This window comes from Pinus tabuliformis, chromosome J (genome assembly GCF_031772625.1).
Source record: "Pinus tabuliformis cultivar Carrire ecotype Pingquan chromosome J, CPIR1, whole genome shotgun sequence".
Taxonomy (NCBI): domain Eukaryota; kingdom Viridiplantae; phylum Streptophyta; class Pinopsida; order Pinales; family Pinaceae; genus Pinus; species Pinus tabuliformis.
Window position 1 is genome coordinate 1,626,637,609 of NC_142295.1, and position 19,328 is coordinate 1,626,656,936.

General features: G+C 40.5%; 1 protein-coding gene across 4 annotated transcripts in view; it reads right to left on the reverse strand.

Annotated features, from left to right (window-relative positions):
• LOC149233725 (ATP-dependent DNA helicase homolog RECG1, chloroplastic/mitochondrial-like) overlaps positions 1 to 14,484 on the reverse strand; it is a 513,467-nt gene extending 498,983 nt beyond the window's left edge. For 2 of the 4 annotated variants that reach the window (XM_089379841.1, XM_089379839.1), the window contains exon 1: positions 14,213 to 14,472. The gene's annotated coding sequence lies outside the window, so the exon portion shown is untranslated. Of the gene's footprint in view, positions 1 to 14,212 lie in introns of all 4 variants that reach the window. The other 2 variants (XM_089379840.1, XM_089379842.1) reach the window with 2 other exon arrangements.
• Between the last annotated feature and the right edge of the window lie 4,844 nt (positions 14,485 to 19,328).

A 19,328-nucleotide genomic window follows, 5' to 3' on the forward strand; every position in this document is an offset into this window, starting at 1 on the left:
GGTTCTGCTTCTATGACCTTCTGCATCAAGTAGTGTAGACTTCAACCAATTAGGTCTTTTCCTTGTTTCTTGAATGACCACGGGTTGAACAGGTTCACTAGGTCCTTCTTCCTCATGGTGAGATCCTTCTCCTTCCTTGTCAACTTCTTCCTCAAATATAGGATGTTCTTCGTCATCAAAATCTATAGAAAGCTCTTTTGATTTCTTGAATGTTATGCTCTCATCAAATATGACATCACGACTAACTTCAATGTGATGTACATATTTCATATAGATTCTATAGGCTTTCAATGAGTTACTATACCCAACAAATATACCTTTCACACCGGAAGGATCTAGCTTCTTTATTTTGTCCTTTGGTATATGAATATACACAGGACATCCAAAGATTCGGAGATGATCGGCAAATGGCTTCTTCCCAGTGAACACTTCTTTTGGAGTCTTGTTGTCTAGAGATCTGTGAGAACATTGATTTTGTATGAAGACTGTTGTCTTTGTTGCCTCGCCCCACAGAAATTTAGGTAGATCTTGATCATGTAACATTGCTTTTACACTTTCTTCAATGGATCTGTTCTTTCTTTCTGCAACTCCATTTTGTTTGAGATTGTATGGAACTATCAGCTCCCTCTTAATCCCATATTCCTTACAGAATGCTATAATCTCTTTGGATGTATATTCTCCTCCATTATCAGATCTTAGTATCTTGATTCTTCTTTTTGTAAGGTTCTCTACTTCGGCTTTGAATTCTCAAATTTAGTAAATACTTCATCTTTGGTTTTCATTAAGTAAACCCGGGTCTTTCTTAAGAGATCATCTATGAATGTGACATAATAAAGATGTCCACCAAGAGATTTTGGAGTCATAGGGCCACACATGTCAGAGTGAATGAGATCCAAGATTTCTTTCGACTGTGAAGCACTGCTTCCAAATGGTCTCTTGGTATTTTTGGCTAATGCACATCCTTTGCAGACACCTTCATGATCCTCCTTCAGATTTGGTATTCCATCTACTAGGGAATTTAGAGTTGGAAGTATCTTGAAGTGTAAATGACCAAACCTTCAGTGCCAAAGCTCACATGGACTAATCTCAGTGTGGACTAGTGCATGGTTTACATGAGATATTAATCTATAAAACCTTCCTTCTCGGATGCCAATTACTTTTGCGTGTTCTATGCTTGAGCCTTTTTCCCATACAACTACTTTACCATCAATGAAGGCTACTCTATCTCCTTTATCTTCTAAGCTTGAAATAGAAAGTAGATTTTTGTGCAAACCTGGAACAAACAAAATTTTGTTGAGGTGGATGTTGCTTCCATCTTCGAGCCTTATGGATGATGATCCAATGCCTTTCACTAGATAACTTTTATTGTCTCCAAGTTCCACAGAGTATGCGGATTTTCCTTTTGACAAGGTCTTCAATTGGTGGGAGTGACCAGTCATGTGCCTTGATGCACCGCTATCAATCACCCAAATGTCTTCGTCTTGGAATGTCCCAGAGAGAGCCGAGAAGAGTCCCTCATCCCTTTCTTTGAGTGATACCTTCTTTGAAGAGAATATGAGACTCCATACTTCTTTGATACCTTTCTTGAGATGGCTTGCAATCCTTTTGATGACCTTCTTCATTGTAGAGGAGATCTTCATGATGCCCTTAGAGAACCAAAGCTTCGATACCATGTTGAGAATTCAATAGGGCAATGTATATGTTAATTCTCTTAACTTGATAACTGTTTGTGTTACCTTTTTACTTATTAGCTTTGATCTTTCTTATTCCAATGTGCAATACATCAAACAGCTACCAAAACAGTAAGAACAATGACACAATATATAGGCTGCAAGCTAGGGCCAAGACTCCTCTTGAGGGAAAAACCCGTAAAATCTCTTCTTATCTTTCAGATCTTTCAATTGACGAATACCATGACCTAGACTCAGACAAATACCCTCCAAGATCAAGTCTTCCTTGGCCTCCTGCTAAAATATCTTCGACCTCCCAGTAGATCTGAAATTTTGCTCCCCAGCAACTGCTGCAACTGTTGTTGCTTCTCTAGGAGACTTTGATCTCCCTCTAACTGCCTTCCCCTTGACCTCGCTTGCCTTGACTTGAGTCCTAGGGCTAGTAAGATGCCCTAAGAGACCTTCGCTTGCCTTCCTTCTCTCTTGCTTCCAAAATCGAACCTCAGACTAGCCCAGCGCAGAAACCCTAACTTCGCACTTCCAGAAGAATGGAGAGAGACCCAAACACTTCAACTTTTTCGTCCTTCTCTTCTTTGCACTTCCTTCTTCGACTTTCTTCTTCTGCCTTCTTCGCATAAGAGATGAGTGAATGAATGATCCAAGTGGAGGACGAGTTCCTCTTATATATAGGTTTCTTTAAGGGTGGACGTGGCTCTTCATGTAGGCCGACTTGACAGCTCATTAGGCCGACTTGATCTTGGAGGTATTTTGACACTTTCAAGACAAAATAAATTTTCTTTTATAATTTACAATGTGCCCATAGGGTCTTCCATATATGACAATGACTCTTATACTTAGGACAAACCCTAGAAGCACTCAATGGGTGCTTGACCTATAAAAGAACTTGGGCATGAAACCCATGCTCCAATAATAATAATAATTTCTTTTTCATTTTATATATACAATAATACATTTCATACTAATGAAGACAGAACCTAGTTACACATTTTTCAACAAGCTTCAAAGGGCAATTTGATTTCGCTGGAGGAAAAATCGATTCAGTTTCCAGAGGCCTAGAAAGTCTTCCAGAAGGTCGAAGAACCATTTTCCTCAACAGAGATGGGCAGATCGACTTGATCAAAGGTAGTTTCGGGCTAGACATCCTAGGGTCTGCACAAGCACTGTGCAGAAGCTAACGCAGAGGATCCAAGAGGATGAGTTTTCTAAGGTAGAGTTGTGTCGAGGTTGCATGTGGAGAAAGCGAAACTCCATTAGATAATTTTGGCCAGATTTACTTGTTGTTTGGATTGTCATTTGGGAATCCATAAATTGTACTCAGATTTCACTGTTGCATTATAGTTAAATCCCTCAGTTGTTGCACCGGTTTTCCCAAGTTGGATTTTTCTAGGAACACTTGTCCAAAAAAAACTGTCATGTTTTTATGTGTGTGTGCTAGTAGCTTCTCAATTCCAGCGCTATTTTTCTTCCGCAGTTTATTTGTGAAAATCATGGTGTGAATTATTTGATATTTGTCGTCGCAGACAGTAGATAAATTGTTAAATAAATTAACATTGAACAATTAAAAAAATAATTTCCAACTATTGTGATAGATGAAATTTTCACATGGTATAAGGGCATGAGTGATCAGTCGGGAAGCTCAGAAGCAGAGGAGAGAATTTCGTTGTTCAGAGGGAGCAAGAGGCCTAAATTCTCAAAGGTTGTGCAGTGCTCAGATAGGCAGTTTGAATTGTTGGGCAAAGGTTCGATTTTTCAATTGCAGGGTTGCAGAAAATTCGAGTTGCCCATAATAGTGACTCCAGCAGTCAGAGGGAGCAATAGCAACTCAGATTTTCATTGAACAGATTCCTTGGTTGGATGTAGAGGGTGTTACAGCAGCAAAATCAGCGTCGGATGGAAGAGAAAAGCACACAAGAGGGAAAATTTCTCTCTGGGGACTTTGATTTTCAGAAGTTCGATTTTTCCAAGCAGATTGGCAATAGCTGAGTGCAGATTTCCTCACTCCAAAAGGGAGTGCGTATAGCAGAACCAACAGCCAAGCAAAAGGAAAGAGGGAGTTTTCGACAGATTCAGAGATGGCCACAGTAGGGCTCAGAGATCAGGACAGGATGGAGAGTGTTGAAATTTCTAAGTCTGACCCGTTAGAAATCCCTACTGCAGTATCTGGTTTAATTTCTCCTACTTGTTTATTCCATTAACAAGTTATTTATAAATATAAACACTGAAATAAACACAAATGCAGCTTTAACCCATATACAGATCAGCAACTGAAATAACTGAGACAAACACACAAATGACACCGTTATTTTTGGACTAATGTCCCCGGAAAAACCCAATGCGGGAAAACCGGTGCAGCCATCTGAGGGTTGGATTTATTAAGCAGTTTCAAAATACAATATGGGTGTCAAATCCGGCTCACCCAACAGAGAAAAATCTTGTCAGTAGTACCTCTCCTTCGGAGACAGATGCTCCCGCTGAAACCCCGGATAAACACTCCAGCAACTCCTCAGCTCCAATCTACCCCACAAAAAACCCCAGTGTCAGCCTTTAGGGACTGCATCAGCCTCTTTTGCCCTCTACGTCAGCTTTCCCGGTAGTTCTCAGCAATTCCGGCTTCTGCCCTCGGCGTCAACTTTCTCGACAGTTCTATCAGTTCCCGGCAGTTCCGGCTTCTGCCCTCTGCGTCAATTTTCCCGGCAATTCCAGCTGTTCCCGGCAGTTCCGGCTTCTACCCTCTACGTCAGTTTTCCCGGTTGTTCTGGCAGTTCCCAGCAGTTCCGGCTATTCCCAGCTTCTGCCCTCTGCGTCAACTTTCCTGACTGCTGCGCTGATCCTCCCAGCACTATCTCTGCCTCTCTGCTTCTGTATTCACTGCCCCTTAGCAGCAACTCCAGATCACTCTCTCAACTTTCTCAGCAAACCCAGCCCCAAAAAGTCGAAATCTTGATCTCTTGGTGTGTTCTCCAAGTGACCCTCAAGCCTCCTCTTATACTTTCTCGTTGACAAATCAACAGCTGAGATTAAGTCCCTAATCAACGGCTAAGATTAGATCTAGCTTGATCCATGACTTTTGGACCATCCTAACACAGTTTTATATTAATTCACATTAATATTTTAATTTCCCTAAGTTTAGACTTAGGGACTCCATTAAAAATATTAATTATTTTAATATCTCCCAAAATGTTAGAATCTGCCCAAACCCTTTCTGGGTATTAGAGATCTCATGTGCCTTAGCCTCTCCACCAAATTTCATGGCTAGAGCACATCCGATGCTACCCCAAATCAACACTCCCTCTTAGCGAGGACTGTGCTCTAGCAATACTCTTCACTGAGTATTACTTTGATCATCCGGCATCGGTCCCTGATGCTAGGCCTGCTGCCCATCATCTGTACTGCTGCATCCCATACTGCCACCCATGGCTCTGCCACTGCTGCATCTGTATGACAGCTCCCTCTGCATCCGTGCTACTGCCCATGGCCTTGCCACTGCCACTGTTGCGTCTGCACTGCATCCCCTCTCATCATGCTGCATCGTGTTGCCCATAGCACCGCCACTACTAATTGTTGCATTGCAACTCAGTTACTAAGAAGTAAGTAACTGATCTCCCAACTCTGACATATTTTTCAGGCTAGAGACACTCCCGATGCTGAAGCTCCCTCTGTTGCTGACAAGTGCTCCCTCTCTGACCTTTGCGCTACTACAACAACTCCCTGCATCTCACACCATTGCACACCTCTCTGTGCCATCCTGCACTAGTGCAACACTCGTGCCTCTCGCACTATTGCAGCCTGCTAGGCTCGCGCTGTCCTGCAAATCCTGCACTGTAGCTCTCTCTGCCACTCCATCCTCATCTGTCTCTACCCACATCCGCCAGTCCTGCTACTCCTCTTCAGGGCTCCCGTAGCCAGGTATAATCCAAGAGGTTGGGTACCTCGAGGATCCTGCCCCTCATCTTTTGTAGTCCTCTTGACTACAGCATGTCTCCCCACTTTCACTCAAGTGGTGTGTGCGCACTCATGGCACAGTCATCGTTTGTCTCCACTTCCTTCTCTGCCCTTGCTGGCGCTGCCTTGGTCTTGGAAGCCTCTCCCTTGCTCTTCTTCCTCGGACACTAGGTTGCAAAATGACCCAGCTCCCCATAGCGGAAGCATTTGACCTTGGAGAGGTCCTTCTTCTTCCGCTTTTCTTGCTTACCCTCAGATGCTAGGGCAACATCCACCTCCTCCTCCTTCTTGATTTTGATTCCCTTGCTGCCGCTTCCCGTCTTGGTCAACCTCCTGATCTCTTCTTGGCGAAGAGCAGCCCACATTTCCTCCCAATCTGGAAGGGTTGCCCTGCCCAGTATGCTCTGGACAAACACCTCCCAGTCTTCTGAGACTGCATTCAGAGTTGTTCTCATCATCAACTCTGGATCTGGTGTGCCCCCTATGGAATTCCGCGGATCTCGGATCTCCTTCAATCGACCGAGGAAGGTGTCGATCTGTTCTCCCTTCTACATCTGGTATGACCGCAACTGATTTTCTAGGAGCATCTTCCTCTACACGGAAGTATGCTGATACAACTTGGTCAGGGCCTCCCACATCTCCCGTTCCGTATTCTTCTCGGCAATATGTGGTACTATATGATCCTTGACCCCATCAAGAATGATACTCTTGGCCCTCGCCATTGCTTCCTCATACCTGTCATTATCAGCTGGGTCAACTAGGACCGCTATTGTCTTCAAGGCGAAGTGCTTGACACGATTTTTGTCAAGTACGGATAAGATTCTAGCCTTCCAGACTACGAAGTTTGAGGCTCTGTCCAGTGTATCCTGGTCTCTTACTCCGTGTAGTGCCATTCCGCTACTCTTCTACTTCCCTCCTGGAAGTTCTCGATGTGACTCCCTCTGAGCCTCGATTTCCCTCCTAGAAATCCTTCTGCCGATGTCGAGATGCCCCCTACTCTGATCGTCTATGCAACCGCACCACTGATCTGGATTTCTCGGCTAGAAACCCTTGGTAGCAACTCCCTCCTCCTTGGCCTTGCCCTGTTAGGTACTGTTCTGACAACAGTACCCCACCAGCTCCACTCTACAACTTATCCACAGCCTCCTAAACCCCAACAACTTGAAGGTGAGAGCTCCTAGGCTCTACGCAATCCCAGCACCGGCAAACTAGCTCCCTAAGCCAACTGCGTCAGCCCACCTGGCCTCTGTGTGGCTCTGCGTGAGCCTGTCTTTGCCTCCATCAGCCTATGCGTAGCTTCTTCTTGACCCAAAGTTGATGACGTAGGCACTACGTCACCCCTTCCTTGCTGTTTTGCTGCTAGGAACAGCTTCAGTCACTCAGGACAGTTGTTTTCTGCTACTACTGCTCTGCTCGGCCGATGTCATCAGTTCTCCTGTGATCTGCAACCTCCCTCTGATACCATGTTGAAATTTCTAAGTCTGACCCATTAGAAATCCCTACTGCAATATCTAGTTTAATCTCTCCTACTTGTTTATTCCATTAACAAGTTATTTATAAATATAAACACTGAAATAAACACAAATGCAGCCTTAACTCATATACAAATCAGCAACTAAAATAACTGAGACAAACACACAAATGACACCGTTATTTTTGGACTAATGTTCCCAGAAAAACCCAATGTGGGAAAACTGGTGCAGCTACCTAAGGGTTCGATTTATTAAGCAATTTCAAAATACAATCTGGGTGTCAAATCCAGCCCACCCAACAGAGAAAATTCTCGGCGATAGTACCTCTCCTTCGGAGACAGATGCTCCGGTTGAACCCCGGATAAACACTCCGACAACTCCTCAGCTCGAATCTGCCCCACGAAAAACCCCAATGTCAACCTCTAGGGACTACGTCAGCGTCTTCTGCCCTCTGCGTTAGCTTTCCCGACAGCTCCAGCAGTTCTGGCTTCTGCCCTCTGCGTCAGCATTCCCGGCAGTTCTAGTTGTTCCCAACAATTCTGGCTTCTGCCCTCTGCGTCAGCTTTTCTGGCAGTTCCGGCTTCTACCCTCTACGTCAGCTTTCTCGGCTGTTCTAGCTTCTGCCCTCTGCGTCAGTTTTCCCCACTACTGCGCTAATCCTCCCGGCACTATCTCTGCTTCTGTATTCACTGCCCCTCAGCTACAACTCCAAATCAGTCTCTCAACTTTCTCAGCAAACCCAGCCCCAGAAAGTCTAAATCTTGATCTTTTGGTGTGTTCTCCAAGTGACCCTCAAGCCTCCTCTTACACTTTTCTCGTTGACAGATCAACGACCGAGATTAAGTCCCTAATCAATGGCTAAGATTAGATCTGGCTTGATCCGTGACTTTTGGACCATTCTAACATAGTTTTATATTAATTCGCATTAATATTTTAATTTCCCTAAGTTTAGACTTAGGGACTCCATTAAAAATATTAATTATTTTAATATCTCCCAAATTGTTTAGAATCTGCCCAAACCCTTTCTGGGTATTAGAGATCTCATGTGCCTTAGCCTCTCCACCAAATTTCGTGGCTAGAGCACATCCGATGCTACCCCAAATCAACAGATGGAGCCTTCAACTATGTCATTTGGAAGGCTAGGATGTCCTTCCTTTTAGATGAATATGGCCTGAAGACCTATGCAGAGAGTGTAGTGACAATTCCCCAGGACCCTAATAAGCTTAAGGAGTATAGAAAAGAAATGGCAAAGGCGAAGAGGATGATTTTGGATGCAGTCTGAGATCATCTGGTCTCACATGTGGTAGACAAAGAGGCCGCCAAGGAGATGTGAGATGCTCTGTCTGAGCTATTTCAGAGTTCTTCCGTGCAGCCGAAGATGTTTCTCCAGGAAAAGCTGAGAAACACCAAAATGCAGAAGGGCGAGAGCATAGATGCCTTTCTCGCTCCGATTCGGGAAGTCCGAGATCAATTGTCAGCCGTTGGAGAGCCACCCCAACCCATAGAACTTAAACGATTGGCACTAAACAATGTCTCAAAGGACTGGCAGGTATTTGTCCAGAGTATCTTGGCAAAGACACCTTGCCAAAGTGGGACGGGACGTGGTCTGATCTACAGTAGGAGGAGTTGAGGCAGGTTCTATTAAAGAGTACCATCAGCGGAAACAACAACAAGGGACCGAAGAATGAGGAGGAGAATGTGGCCCTATCATCTAAGGGTTCCCAGTCAAGGGCAGGGGGAGTAGAGAAAGAAGAATAAGGACCTATCAAAGTTCAAGTGCTTCAAAAGTGGTGAGCTCAGTCACTACAGTACGCAGTCTCCTCTCAGGAAGAAGGACAAGACAAAGAAGCATGACCAAGCAGCAGCGTCCGCGAGATTGACAAGTTGTCCTCCAGGTTGGAGGAAGAGTTTGCCATGTTTGCAACCATACCTCCAAGAGAGAGGTGGGGTGATTTGGATTTGTAGTCCCAGAGATTGCAGAGATGGGTAGGGTCCATTGAGGTGTCCTCCTCATGGATCATTACCTTGCTACAAGGGCCCACAGTATTCAGTAGCAGGATAGATCAGTGTCAGAGGTGCAGTCAAAATTCCAAGGTGATAGTTGCAAACTAGTAGCAGTCAGGTGCTGGGAAGCACAGTGCAGAGTTGGCAGCAGTGACAATGCAAAGGCTAGTAGTAGTTAGGACTCGAGAGACAGATGCATCATACTAAACACAGTTGATTCAGTATTGTCGATGCTTCTCAGTTGCAGTTGTTGTAGCTGCAGCAGCAACAGATGAGAGGGAGTTGCAGTGCAGATGCAGAGTTGGCAACAATATGGCAATGTCAGTACTAGCACGGATGAAGCATCAGAGTTGCGCAATGGCTGGTGGGCAGTGGCCAGACATCAGTAGCGTGACAGTGGGGTGATACAAAGACCAGGTGTTGTAGCAGCAGTGGTGCAGCACTAAAACACCTTCTTCACTAACAGGGGGTGTTATTTTTTGTGTTCTAATCTCGAAAGATTGTAGAGAGTCTAAAACACGTGAGATCTCCCAAATCCAGAAATTGTTTCTGGAAATTCCACCTAGAAGTGTCTTAATTAGATTATTAGCTGATTTTTAAATATTTCCTAAGTCTAAACTTAGGGAATATGGTTAATTAATCGGTATTAATTGAGATAAGGTGAGAATACTCTATAAACTCACACGGATCGACTAGGAATCAATTTGGGCCCTTGATTAAGTTCTAATCTTGGTCGTTGATGCTCCAACAAAGGACTATAAGAAGAAGTTAATGGGTAGATAGAGAATACACTTGTGAGAACCACAAAGAGTTTGATTTCCTTGGAGGATTCGATATTCTAGATAGCCAACAGTTCTAGGAGAGTTCGAGCTTCAGTAGGGAAGCAGAGACAGAGAGGGGCGGGGACAGTGAGTCCGAATGAAGTTTTCCAAATCTGGAGAGGCAGCAGCAAGAGGCCGAGTTATTCCCAGTGAGGCAACGCAAAGGACTGCGTAGTCAGCTTCATAGGGCAATTCGATTTAGCTGGAGGAAAAATCGATTCAGCTTCCAAGGGCCTGGAAAGTCTTCTAGAAGATCGGAGAATCATTTTCGTCAGCAAAGACAGGCAGAACGACTTGATCAGAGGCAATTCCAGCCTAGACGTCCTAGGGTCTACACAAGCACTACACAGAAGCTGACGCAGAGGGTCCATGAGAACGAGTTTTCTGAGGTAGAGTTGTGCTGAGGTTGCTTATGGAGGAAGGGAAATTCCCTTAGATAATTTTAGCCAGATTTACTCGTTGTTTGGATTGCTAGTTGGGCATCCATAGATTGTACTCAGATTTCACTGCTGCATAATAATTAAAACCCTCAATTGTTGCACCAATTTTCCCGAGTTGGACTTTTCCGGGGACATTTGTCCAAAATCACTGTCATATTTTTATGTGTGTGCACTAGTATTTTCTCAATTCAAGTGCTATTTTTCTTCCGCAATTTATTTGTGAAAATCACAATGCGAATTATTTGATATTTGTCGTCACAGACAGCAGATAAATTGTTAAATAAATTAAAAATTAAAAAAATAATTTCCAGTTGTTGTGATAGATGAAATTTTCAGATGACTGAGGTGATAGACTCAGAGCCTTCTTGTTATAGGGAGGCAGTTTCTTAGCAAGTATGGCGAGATGCCATGGTGGAGGATTATTCCTCTATCATGCAGAATGACGTCTAAGAGATTGTGCCAAGACCAACTGGCAAATCAGTGGTTGGTTCATGTTGGGTGTACAAGATTAAGCATGTAGATGATGGGAGTGTAGAGTAGTGTAGGGCTAGATTTGTGGCCAAAGGGTTCTCTAGGGTCAAAGGGATAGATTATGATGCGATGTTCGCACCAGTGGCCCGATATTTGTCCATTAGGGCTATTGTGGCAATTGCAGTGCAGATGGATTGGCAGATCCACCAAATGGACATGACGATTGTCTTCCTTAATGGAGTTGTTGAGGAAGAGATGTATGTTAAGCAGCCTAAGGGGTTTGAGACTTTCAACAGAGATACACATGTGCAGGTTGAAAAGAGCTCTTTATGGGCTCAAGCAGGCACCGAGGGCATGGTATGCCAGGATAAATAGCTACCTTCTTAGATTAGGCTTCAACAAGAGTGAAGCTAACCCCAAGATGTTATATATTGTGGTTGAGGGCCAACCTCTCATTCTTGTGTTATGAGTTGATGATTTGATATTGACAAGGGACAAGGAGCTCATCCGTGACTGCAAGAGAGATCTTGTAGACGAGTTTGAGATGAAGCATATAGGGCTTATGCACTATTTCCTTGGATTGGAGGTTTGGTAGGGTGATGGGAAGATATTCTTAGGACACGGCAGATTCTCAAGATATTCCACATGCAAAATTGCAGGCCCATGTCAACGCCTCTAGTCACACACTGCAGGAAGGTGGATGCTACTAGTTGAGCGTAGGATCCCACTCTATATAGGCAGCTCATTGGGTCGTGGATGTATCTAGTGAACACACGACCAAAATTTGCTTCGCAGTCAACCACTTGAGCCAATTTATGGTTTAGTCAACCAGAGTGCATTGGGTTGTTGCCAAGCATGTGTTGAGGTATCGTAGGGGCACAGCGGATTATGGGTTGTTGTGCAAGTAGGTTGATGGAGTGAGTCTCCAAGGCTTCACAAATGCAGATTGGGCAGGGGGTTCAGCAAACAGGAAGAGCACTTCCGGTTGTGCTTTCAGTGTTGGGTCAGTAGTTATTTCCTGGTCCAGTAGGAAGCAGAGATCAATGACACTGAGCTCAGTTGAGGCTGAGTATATGGCTGCAAGCTTGGCAGCTTGCGAGGCTATTTGGTTGAGAAAGCTACTTGTCGGGTTGTTCAGCCAAAGGTTGGAGACCACAGTCATAAGCTGTGATAATCAAAGCTACATTAAGCTCTCTGAAAATCCAGTGTTTCATAACTGTCCAAGCACATTTAAATCAGGTACCACCATATCAAAGATTGTGTTCATAGGGGTAAAGTCAAACTTCAGTATGTACCTACAGAGGCACAGACAACAAATATCTCGACCAAGGCATTGGCAAGAGCCAGATTCGTTTACTTCAGAGATAAAGTAGCAGTATTACAGAACACCTTCCTCTCTAAGAGGGAGTGTTAATAGAAGTTAGAGATTGAAAGATTCCGCTAAATTTATAAGTGCACTAAATTTGGCAAAGGGACCCACAAATGAAGCTAAGGCGCAATTATCATTTCACTTAACTTTGACTTTGGAAAATTTCTAATTTTCCTATAGTCAAAAAGTAAATCGATCTCAGCAGTTCGACTTGAGTTGATGGGCCAGTTCAACTTGAGATGATGGGTCAGTTCAATTATATAAAAAGGGAAGGGCACAAACTTGGCTAATATTATTATGCACTAGAGACTTGTGTGTTCAGCTTAGCGAAGAAGGGTTTCCAGATCAGCACGCTAGGGCAGAAAGAGAGGTTGAATAGCCTCAACGAATTCTTTAACCAGCATACATCTTTTCAAGGCCGAGTTAGCCTGTAACAGTTGTGCAGATCAGCCTGTAACAGTTGTGTAGAATGGCCTGGAACAGCTGCACAAACAGGGAGATCAAGTTGGATAAGAGGGCGCAAATCAATATGTTGAGGGATAGCGAATTGAAGGGGAATTTTTCCTAGTATATGTAATCAATTTCTAAGACTTTTTGTTGAGAATAATAATAAAACACACAAGTTGGCAAGTTTTCCCCAGTCGGGGTTTCCTGGGTAAATTCTAGTATATTGTTTATTGTGTGACTATGTCTTCGTGATTTTATTTTCCATTGCTATTATTTGTTAGAATACTCAGCGTATTTAGTAAAAGAATTTGGAGTTCAGTTTTCAGTTTCCTCATCTCATAATTTTTATTAAATTAGCCAGTTGGGTATTAGAAAGCTAACATTAGTGAGGGAGCGCCTAGTGTGAGCAAGTGTGCAGACATGAAAGAATGGCAACATAAGTGCCGAACAACAATTAAAAAAAAATGAAGATGAAATTTGTAAATTACATGTATATTGGGATATGTCGGTAAATTCATGGAGTAGACCGAGGTGATAGGGGAGGAGATCGTGCAAATTTCCTTGGTCAAGTTTAAAGTGGAAAATGTTAAGTAAAATTGAATCAGTGAAAGAGTGAAAGTTGTTAGGTCCAGTGTGGTGGTTTCACAAACATGGTTTTGGTGGCCCATGGTATTAGAAACCATGGATCACATGTGATGAAGCCTTTAAAATACCTGGGGACTGTCCATTGTAATGTGTCTGAGTTGAGCAGAGGGCTCACTTGGCCAGCCAATGATGTTAATTGGTTTGGCTGCTTTTAAGCCATTAGGTAATAATAGATCTATTGCTGGCTGGTTTTTCCCCAATTGAGATTTTCCAGGATAAATCATGGTGTGCATGGTTTATGTGTATTGTTGCTATGTATGATTTTTAACATTACTTCTTTCATATTTTTTTTATCTCTAACAGTAAATAGAGAGAACGGGTGAATGGAAAGACCAATAAGCTGACCTTTCGTTGCACATTCCACAACCTTTTCTCCTCTCCTATTCTATTTTTTTTTCTTAAATTTCTTTCATTTTCCCCCTTTCTTGGGTCTCATTCACTTTTACATTTACAGTGTCTTCTATATAGTTTACTAACTTTCTCTAATTGCCAAATTAACTTGAAGGTACCGAGTCTTACAACCACTGGCTAATTCCATTTTATTATAGACAGATGATTACAGTTAAAACTAGCATACTGATGAATATTTTAATATCAAGGATTAATTGGAAGTGTCACAGGATGCCAGTTTGGCCTATTTGTTCAGCTAGTTTCTACAGAAGAGTACCACTTATTGCGAAACTCATTTTGAAGTCTTAAATTCCATCGAAAAGTTTAATGTACCCTTTAGTTCACAGATGCAAATGCATCCTGTTTCCACGTTTCGTGTATATATATATATATATATATATATATATATTGATTGCATTCCTTTCAAACGGACTAGCTACAGATTAGAAGGTTCATAAACTTTTAGAAAATTATCTACAAGGTCCATGCCCTGTAACAATGAGATCAGAAACGTTTGTACCTGTACTAAAAAATAAGTAGCAGTATCTCCTCGGAAGGTACTGTGCCCTGCAAGTAAGGAATGACCTTTATTCTGAACCCGATCTTCAATACAATAAAAGGTTGCGTAAAGTGCAAATTTTGTGGAAAAGAGATGATAATCCTTCAAGCGGTAGCCAGATCCAAACCAGTGCCGTTGCAAACCACGAGGAAAGCAGTTGAAGGAAAATGACCCCCCTCCGCCACTTAAACTTCTCCGTAACCGCGAAATATATAGATGTTCAACTCAAACCTGCAAGAAAACAGTAACTATTTATTATTTACTTTCCAATCGAGGGATTAATCGGAGGGAATTTATGTTTATACATTGTCAAATTTACTCCAACATGGAAGGAATTTCTGGAAAGTTCAAGTTATGTAAAATCCTCAAATGTATGCGATATAATTAAGCCCACCCTAGTATCCAAGGGGTCGTAGATACCAAGTTAGCTTCCATCAAGTTTTAATATTTGCCTTTTCATTTTCTGTTTTACTAAAGGATGAAATGGTGAACAGATATAACTAAGCTCGCCCTTGTAGTTAAGGGGTAGTCGATACCAAGTTAGCTAACGTATGTGATATAACTAAGCCCACCCCTTTATATAAGGGGGAGTCGATACCAAGTTAGCTTCTATCTAATTTTACTATTGCCTTCTTTCATTTTCTGTGATTTTAGGGATCAAATTTGGTTAACGGATATAACTAAGCTTATCCGTGTAGTTAAGGGGTGGTGGATACAGATTTAGTTTTTACTAAGATTTAATATTTGCTTTTTCATTTTGGTATTGATATTGGTAGGTAACATGTGTATTAATATTAGTCAAAACAACATGAAGAAATTCTAATTTTCTTTAGGTTTGAACATTTAGCCTCTAACAAGAAAGCATATGTTTTCAACTATTAGGCTCACTCAAGTGTGTACAATATTTGTGTTTCCATTTTTGATAGGAGGAATAGTTTCTCACATAAAGCAACCTCCATTGGGAGCAAAATAAACATATAATTCACTTGTATTAATGATTTCTCTTTTCAAAGTCTAGTTATTCTACATTTTGGAGCATTTCAAAACACTTTTCAGTCAAATTTACTTGAAATCTTGCAAGGATTTGTTGGAATCACAAGTTTGAGCTATGAACTCTACACAATCCAAGTGCACCACGGCTTTTTCATGGTGTTGAATCCACTTCTGCATCCAAAAATGCAATTTAAACAACAAAAAATAATGCGCTGACCAAAAATTGTTTTACTGAATTCTAGCAAAGAAAAAACTCCAAAACGTATAATAGTTAAACAATTCCTTCTCTTTTGGTCATATTTAGAATGAGAAATAGAAACTCATTTATCTATAATATAAGATCAAATAAAAAAAAATATGTTGAATTGATGTTTCTAATTTATATGAGCAAATTCGTAATAATGAAGATTTCATTCTAAGAAAAACTATAAATGTCATGTATATATGATAATTAATATGTATAGTAATATTTTAAATGAACTTTTGCATTTATACGTCATGATTTGGAATCGTCCAAAAAAGATAGTGCCAATTGGTAAGTAATAACCTTATGATAATGTCACTCTAACTATCCCCAATAACCAATAATGCTTAGGGATTGGAAGAGTTTAACTTTGGATGTCAATGTTTTGGGTATAATTATAACATTGAGTCAAAGCAAAAATTTAAACTTAACAAACTATCTTTAAATGATGGAAATTATGATACAAAAAGGGTATTAATTATCAGTGAAAAAAATATCATTGCAAACATTTATATAGTAAACAATTAGGGATACAATGAGAGATTTATAGGCTAGCCCAAAACCACACCATACCTTGTAATCATACAACTAATTAGACTTGGAGGATTGTTTTATTGAGAATTATGTACATAAAATATGAAATGCTTATTCTTACTTTATTGAAGGGTGAGTGGTAAAGGGTGAGAAAACCCATAAGATGATTTGGACACCACCTTAACATATTGGTAAAGTTAAACTTCTATAAGGTAACCATATAATGATGTATTTCAAATTTTCATAAGAAGCCACCCATGATTAGGCTAGAGTGAAGACCCTCTTTGAAGATATCAAACTATGTGTTAATTAAGAGATATAGATTATAGAGATTAAGGGTGATTATAAGCTAATTATAGACTTGTATCTAAACAAAGCAAGATAGAGTTTGTGGTTCTTTCAAAATAAAACTTATTAGTTGGAACATGACATTTAATAAATAGAAATGTCTCTTGTGGATAGGTTAGAAGAGCAATCAATATGTTTGTTCACTATCTCGCCAACACTCTAATTTAAAATTTAACAAACTTGTGGATGGTGGAGATATGCATGAACCTAAAGGAATTAAGAGGATGAGAGACTAAGTTATCATATCCTATGGCACCTAACTTAATTCCCATGGACCCATATCACCCTACCATATCCCCATACCTAGTGAAGTGACAATGATTTCTCTATCATGAATAGGATTTATTACATATGGTGTTGTTATTGGAAATATAAAGTGATATTGAGAGGGACGGTGAATCATTATCACTTAGATTTAAATTATTTTCACTTTATTAAAAATAAATCTCATTACATGATCAATCATCTACACAACAAAGAGATTAAAGTGAAAATCCAAACTTGAAAATAAACACTTGAATGTTTTTCAAACAATCTTCGATTTATTACAACCACTTTTGAGGACACCAATCCTTTGTAAGCACCAACTTACAACAATATTTAGGCTTAGAAACTATTCAAAAGAAGGTCTACCCTCCTACCAGCTTGCAACCAAACTAGTCTAGATCTCGACACCCAAACTGAGCTCAGTGTCCAACAAAACTTGGTCCAACAAATTAGAACTCGGCATTCAACAAGATTCAACCTTCTCAACATAACTTAGCCTCATCATAAATTGACCTCAAACAAGGCTCAGCCTCCAAAAAGGTAGAACTTGTCCTCCTCTAAATCAGAACTCAACCTCCTTCGCATCAGAAATTGGTCTCCTTCAAACTATAACCAAAGAAACATAAAAAATAAATTAAAAAAACTTCAAAAATTGTGCCAAAAACCCTCCTACAACTCAGCGAATAGTTCACACAAGACTTCTCCAATTCAACTTCACTTCACTTCTTAATGGTTCACAAGGTGTGAACCTTGGATTTGTTCCTCCTACTTGCTAAAATAGAGTTGAACTCACTTGAGCAATGCCTAAAAACTCTCCTTCTCACATATATTTATAGCGCTTTTAGGGTCTAGGGTAAGGCTGAATTTTCTACTAATTGTGCTGACTTGTGCAAATGGTAAAATGTATAATGAATATTCAAAAAATTATTTCTCCTCAACCATGAAGAATTGGAAGATGTGCCATATATTGTTGGAAAGGTCTAGAAATATGTTATTTGACTATGTATATTCCTCTTTCAATTGAATAGCCTTTGACATCAATAACAACCATTTTCACAATCTCCCCCTTTGTTATTGATGGTAGTACTTTGATATCTTCTTCTTCCAGCAGTTGCTCCCCCTATCTTCATTCTCTCCCCCTTTGGCATCAATAGCAAAGGGTACTCCCCTGAGTTTGTGCTTTGTTTACTAAGATAAAGTAGAGATGACTCCCAACTTCTGCCTAAGATATTCAAAGGTGTCTTTATGCAGAGGTTTGGTAAAGATGTCAGCAATATGTTCTTTGGCACCAATATATTCCATCTTGATATTCTTCTCGATGACTTGTTCTATGAGGCAATGACACTCAATTGGAATTTGCTTTGTTTTTTAGTGCATGGCGTGATTTCTTGAGATATTGACTGCACTAATTTTGTCGTAGAAAATGAAAATTAGTTGATTATATTCCACTTTTATTTCTTGCAAAGTTTCTTCATCCAGAGAGCTTGGGTACAACAATTTGTTGTCGTTGTGTATTCAGCTTCATCTATAATAAGAGAAACTAAGGATTTCCTTCTGCTTGACCAAGATACAAGGCAATCTCCTAGGAAAAATGCACTTCCACTGGTTTTTTTTTCTATCATCAATGCTACATGACCAATCAACCTCTGTGTACATTGTTAATGTGAAATTTGTGCTCTTAGGATACCAAAGCTCAAAATCAAGTATGCCTTTTAAGTATCAAAATATACTCTTTATTGCTTGCATATGTGATTCTTGTGGTGTTGATTGAAATCGTGCAACCATTCCTACTGCCTACATAATATATGATCTTAAAGTTGTCAAGTATAGTAAACTCCCAATCATAGACCTGTAAAGAGTTAAATTGACTTCAAGAGATTCATCATCCTTGCTTAACTTGCATCTAGTAATCATAGGGGTATTAATTGGTGCACATTCTTCCATTCCAAATTGCTTGAGCATCTCCTTGAGGTATTTGGTTTGGGAAATGAATATTCATTCATTGGTTTGAGAAACATGTAGTCCAAGGAAAAAGGATAATTCCACAATCATTGACATTTCAAATTCCATTAAGAGATCTCAAGCAAATTCGTGACTCATATCATTGTTATTGCTTCCAAAAGGGAGATCATCCACATATACAAGTGTAATTAATAAGTTGTCCTCTTCCATTTTGATATAGAGATTATTGTTAGCAACCCCTCTTTTGAAACCTTATTGTTGAAGATAATGGTCCATCCTCGCATGCCAAACTCTTGGAGCTTGTTTTAACCCAAAGATTTTGTCGATTTGCACACATAGCCTTTATTTTTAGATAAGTCAAAACCTTTTGGTTGTTCAATGTATTCTTCTTCCTTTAAATCTCCATTTAGAAAAGTTGATTTAACACCTATATGATAAATTTTGAAGCCTTTTATAACACGAAAATGCCAAAAACATTCTTATTTCTTCTAATCTGGCAATTGGAGCAAAGTTTTCTTTGAATCAATTCCTTCAATTTGTCTAGTGCTTACATACAAGTCTTGCCTTATTTATGATAGTTTTTCAATCTTTCATTCATTTAGTTTTGGAATACGCACTTAGTCCTAATCACGTTTTTGTCTTTTGGTCGTGGCATAAGTTCCTAGATTCCATTTTTCGTAGTTTGATTCAATTTTTTCTTCCATAACATTCACCCAATGTTGGTCTTCA